Here is a 6,000-nt window from a genome sequence, read left to right as displayed (position 1 = left end):
AGTGGAGATACACTGCCCTGAGACAGGGAGGTTCCACACAGCCCCAATGTGCAAAGCGGTGGAAGCACAGTCCTGCCAAATGAGTTCGAATCCCGTCCGGTGTTTAGAGCAACGTTGCTCTGCTTTTAGCAACTTTAAAAGGTGTTGAAGTCCTCACGTCTTAAAGTTGGCGACCAGGGGTGGATTCCCATTACCGCCACTATTAGTGCGTTGTGTGTGCAGCTTCTGTTCTCCTGCATGCATGCCAGAGTGTTTTTGCTTCTGTGCATGCGCAGGAAACAAAATCTTGTGAGAAACACACGTGAAAGATTTCGGTGATTTTATTTTTTTGCTTCTGTGCATGTGCAAAAGCAAAAAAACCCGGTGAAATCTCATGCATGCATGTGTCCCCTCGCAACATTTTGCCTTCTGTGCATGAGCAGAAGCAAACAAAAGCACGCTGGAACACGCATGCGTGCATGCAGAATAGAAGCCGCGCTCACAGTGCGCCGTTTTCAACTGTGCCCGTAGCAGCCCACTATTGTTGGCGAGGTAGAGAAACCTCGGTTCACAGTGGAGCGCGGGGAGCTCCCGCTTCCCGCCATGCAGTTCCCAGGATGATTGTCAGAAATGTCAAAGAAATATAAGTCGTGGAAAAACAACTTAGAGCTTTTTAAATTATTAGATTTGTTCTTGCATTGTCTTTGTTATTGTTGTGAGCTGCCCTGAGTCTACGGAGAGGGGCGGCATACAAATCTAATAAATAATAATAATAATAATAACTTTGCATCCACCAAAGCTATGTTAGCCAAGGCTGGGGGCAGTTGAGGAGGGAATGGCTGAATTTGCGCAATTTCCAGGGTTAAACCAGCCTTAACAGAGATACAGGTAGTCCTCAACATACAACCACATTTGAGCCCCAAACCTTCGGTTGCTCAGTGAAAAACGAGTTATGTTTGCTCTGTTTTATGACTTTTTTGCCGTTTGGCGAATCACAGCCAGCGTTTAAGCTGCTAAAATGTCGTCAAGCGAATTGGGTTTTCCCTGCTGATTTTGCTCATCCGAAAGTCACAAAAAGGGATTGCGGACACTGCACCTCAGGACACTGCGACCGTCGTAAATGTGAGTCAAGCATATGGAACGTCGATCATGTGACTGTGGGGATGCTGCAATGGCTGTAAGTGTGAAAAATGGCCGTAAGTCACTTTTTTCAATGCCGTTGTAACTTCAAATGGTCACTAAGTGGACTGTTGTAAACCGAGGACTTACTGTACTTTTTGGAGTATAAGACACACCAGAGTATAAGACGCACCTTAGATTTGGAGGAGGAAAACAGTAGGAAAAAAAGTCTGCCTACCAGGTATTCATCTGACTAGCATCATTAGTCTGGTTAGCTTCAGCACATTATTTTATCCCCTGGTTTAGGGGTTTAAAAAACCTTATTCGGAGTGAGTAACAATGAAAAAGCCTGCAAGAGAGTAAGAGCTGGGAAGATCATTAGCACCTGGTTACGGCTGGAAAAAAAACTTATTCATAGCAAGTAGCAATGAAAAATGGCCTGCAAAGACTTAGGGCTGGAAAAAAAACATTCTTTGGAAGGAGTAGCAATGAAAAAGCCTGCAAGCCGGGAAGATTGTTATTGCCTCATTAAAGCTGAAAAAGTTAAAGCTTCAAAAAAGCCACATTCAGGGTATAAGACACACCCAAATTTTCAGCCTCGTTTAGGGGGGAAAAAGGTGCATCTTATATGCTGAAAAATACGGTACCTGTATAAGGGTCACTCCTTTAATTCTCTATACAGTGGTACCTCGACATACGAGTTTAACTCGTGCCAGAGCCGAGCTCGTATGTCGATCAATTCGTATCTCGAATGAATGCATTTAGATTTGGCTTTTCGCGCCGAGATAACTGGAAAAATGGAATTCTTGCGCCACCTAGTGGACACTCGGCTCGTATCCCGAATTTGAGCTTGGGTGTCGAACAGAAATTTTGCTCGCGTCTCAGCTCGTAACTTGGAATACTTGCATGTGGAGCAGCTCGTATCTAGAAGTAATACTGTAGTTGTTTCAAGGCATGCTGGCTGGGGAATTCTGGGAGTTGAAGTCCACCCATTTTTAAAGTCACTAAAGTTGAGAAACGCTGACTTTAGGGCTCTACCAACCATGGCTGAAAACAGATAAAACCTGCAATTTGGGTACAGGGATGTTTGAACTGACTCTAATATAGGTCGTCTTTGACTTATGACAGTTCGCTTAGTGACCGTCCCAAGTTATGACATCACTGGAAAAAAAAGTGCCTCACGACCACTTTTAACGGAGCCAACTGTGGCTGCATCAGAGTGGTCACGTGATCAAATTGTCAATGCTGGGCGACTAACGCCTAGGCAAGATGTCCAGAGCCCTGGGCTCATGCAATTCCCCCTTTGTGACCTTCTGACAGCCAAAGTCAAGGGGGGGAAGCCAGATTCGCTTAACAGCCGGGTTACTGACTTCTCCGCCGCAGCGATTTGCTTTACAACCGTGGCACAAGAAAGGTCATAAAATGGTGCAAACCTCGCTGGCTAAAGATCTTGTTTAACCCGCAGATGTTTTGGGCTCGATTGTGGTTACAGTGTTCCCTCACTTTTCGCGGGGGATGCGTTCCGAGACCGCCCGTGAAAGTTGAATTTCCGCGAAGTAGAGATGCGGAAGTAAATACACTATTTTTGGCTATGAACAGTATCAAAAATCTTTCCTTAACACTTTAAAGCCCTAAATTGCAATTTTCCATTACCCTAGCAACCATTTAGATTATTACTCACCATGTTTATTTATTAAAGTTTATTAAAAAAAATATTCATTAAAAGCAGACAAAAGTTTGGCGATGACATATGACGTCATCGGGTGGGAAAAAACCATGGTATAGGGAAAAAACCCGCAAAGTATTTTTTAATTAATATTTTTGAAAAACCGTGGCATAGACTTTTCGCGAAGTTCAAACCCGCGAAAATCGAGGGAACACTGTACATGCCAAATTTCTTTCTTGTACAGGTGCATAACATGTGCAAATGAGAAAGAAACGTGGTGCACACTTCAAGAATTATGGCGGTGGCTTAGATATCGGACGTTTGGGAGGCACGGGGCAGGTGGGGGCTTCCACCCTCGTCCAACCACGTCATGTGGAATCCGTGCTTCCATGGTTCCTTGTGGAGATTCAGATGCGATAAGCCCTGTGAACGATTAAGCAAGTGGCATGAATGACCAAAGGGACCTTCTTTGAAGGACGGAAAGCAGCAGTCTTCTCTACACAATGTAAAAGAGAAGATTGTCTTTCTTTTGGCCTTGCTTCTAAACTTCTACTGTGTGTAGGCAGCTGCCAAGATCTCCTTTAAAAATACGAGGGTTCCCTGGAAACTAAGGTTACAAGGCATGTAGCTCTCGTGAAGAATGTTCGTGGGGGAGGTTGGTATTACTCACGTGTAGCGGGAAGCCATCGGAAGAGAACGAGCAATGCCAGTGGTCAGTAGGTCATCGACTGGCATTGTGGGGACGGTTAGAGATGAGCGTCCTCATTCCGTATCCCTCCAAGTGCGAAGTGCGCGCGGTAAATATGCTACGTGAATGCTAAGAGCAGGAACGCTGCTGTGACGGGTACCCAAGATGCTTAATGAAGCGCACAAAATCAACAGTCAATGCCACCGGAGAAATTCTGGACTGTTTTGAAATTGAAGGTGTAGCTTTTCTCAACATAGAAACATAGAAGACTGACGGCAGAAAAAGACCTCATGGTCCATCTAGTCTGCCCTTATATTATTTTTTGTATTTTATCTTAGGATGGATAGATGTTTATCCCAGGCATGTTTACATTCAGTTACTGTGGATTTACCAACCACGTCTGCTGGAAGTTTGTTCCAAGGATCTACTACTCTTTCAGTAAAATAATATTTTCTCATGTTGCTTTTGATCTTCCCCCAACTAACTTCAGATTGTGCCCCCTTATTCTTGTGTTCACTTTCCTATTAAAAACACTTCCCTCCTGAACCTTATTTAACCCTTTAAGATATTTAAATATTTCGATTATGTCCCCCCTTTTCCTTCTGTCCTCCAGACTCTACAGATTGAGTTCATGAAGTCTTTCCTGATACGTTTTATGCTTAAGACCTTCCACCATTCTTGTAGCCCGTTCAATTTTGTCAATATATTTTTGTAGGCGAGGTCTTCAGAACTGAACACAGTATTCCAAATGTGGTCTCACCAGCGCTCTATATAAGGGGATCACAATCTCCCTCTTCCTGTTTGTTATACCTCTAGCTATGCAGCCAAGCATCCTACTTGCTTTTCCTACCGCCCGACCACACTGCTCACCCATTTTGAGACTGTCAGAAATCACTACCCCTAAATTCTTCTCTTCTGAAGTTTTTGCTAACACAGAACTGCCAATGCAATACTCAGATTGAGGATTCCTTTTCCCCAAGTGCATTATTTTACATTTGGAAACATTAAACTGCAGTTTCCATTGCTTCGACCATTTATCTAGTAAAGCTAAATCATTTACCATATTACAGACCCCTCCAGGAATATCAACCCTATTGCACACTTTAGAGTCATCGGCAAATAGGCAAACCTTCCCTACCAAACCTTCCCCTATGTCACTCACAAACATATTAACTGTATTGTGACAGGAGATGAAACTTGGGCTTATCACCTTACTCCAGAGAGCAAACGTCAGTCGATGCAGTGGCACCATAAGGATTCTCCTTCAGCCAAAAAATTCAAAACTCAGTAATCGGTGAGAAAAATCTTGGGCACCTATTGCGCACAAATCTTGGGCACTCATTGCAGCAGCATTCCTGCTCTTAGCATTCAGGTAGTGTATTTACCGCGCGTGCTTCACACTTGGAGGGATACAGAATGAGGATGCTCATCTCTAACCGTCACCACAATGCCAGTCGATGATCTACTGACTACTGGCATTGCTCGTTCTCTTCCGATGGCTTCCCGCTACACGAGAGTAATACCAACCTCCCCCACGAACATTCTCCATGAGAGCTACATGCCTTGTAACCTGACTTTCCGGAAAACCCTTGTAATTAAACCTAAGAACGAAGGTGATGGAAGAATTGAATAGAAGACAATGTTGTCTACCCAAGGCATCCAGTTCTGGCATGGTTCCACAGGACTTCCATGGGACTTCCATGGAGCTTCCACAGAGTGTTATGTGTTGTGGCCCGCCAACAGTCCATGCAACTGATAACGGATCCAGTTCGAGAGACCGACCAACTTGGTGATGCACCAGTTGCTTGTGCAACTGGCGCCTGTGTCAGAAAGTGAGGAGGCTGACACGGACTCTGTGACAGAGGCAGAGGTTCAGACAGGGCCTTCGGATCCTCCAGCACCTCACAGCAGCGATGAGGAAGAAGAGGCTTCTCCTCTTCCTGATGCACGAGTGTGCAGAGCTGCCAAGAGACAGGAATGGTTACTCCAGAGGAGGTCTCCTCAGGAGTAAGAGTTGGAGCTAATTGGCCACTCCCCTAGTCTTCTTAAGGAAAGCAGAAGCAGCTGAATCTCTGCAGGAAACGTTTGAAATCCATGTGGTTCGTTGTGTCTGGAAAAATCTCTGCTCCTCATATCTGTTTTTGGTTTGTTTAGTGAAGACAACTCCTGGGCATTTTGCCAAACTTCATGAGCTATCAAAGATGAATGGCTCTTCTATGATTTAAGAGTTTCTGAACTTAAGCCAACTGTTATCAATGAGTAATTAGGAGTTGGGCTTTTGCAAGAAAAGGCTGCTTTGAGGGTCTTGTGTCTCTGTGACCCCTACTAAGACAGTTATTAGCAGTCAGTTATTGGTTAAAAATAAGTTTGAACAAACGGTGTGTTTTGCTACATTCTTAGCTGGGGCAGAACAGTAGGGAGCTTCCGCAGAGTGCATGGAATTCCCATGGAGTGCATGAGACAGGACAAGGAGCTGCAGGCGACCTCCCCTTCCGACAGCATTCATTTACCTTCCTACTGGTTCAGAAATGTGAACTTTGCTCTATCG

The sequence above is a fragment of the Erythrolamprus reginae genome, chromosome 1 (assembly GCF_031021105.1).
Source record: "Erythrolamprus reginae isolate rEryReg1 chromosome 1, rEryReg1.hap1, whole genome shotgun sequence".
Lineage (NCBI taxonomy): Eukaryota > Metazoa > Chordata > Lepidosauria > Squamata > Dipsadidae > Erythrolamprus > Erythrolamprus reginae.
This window is presented reverse-complemented; position numbering follows the sequence as displayed.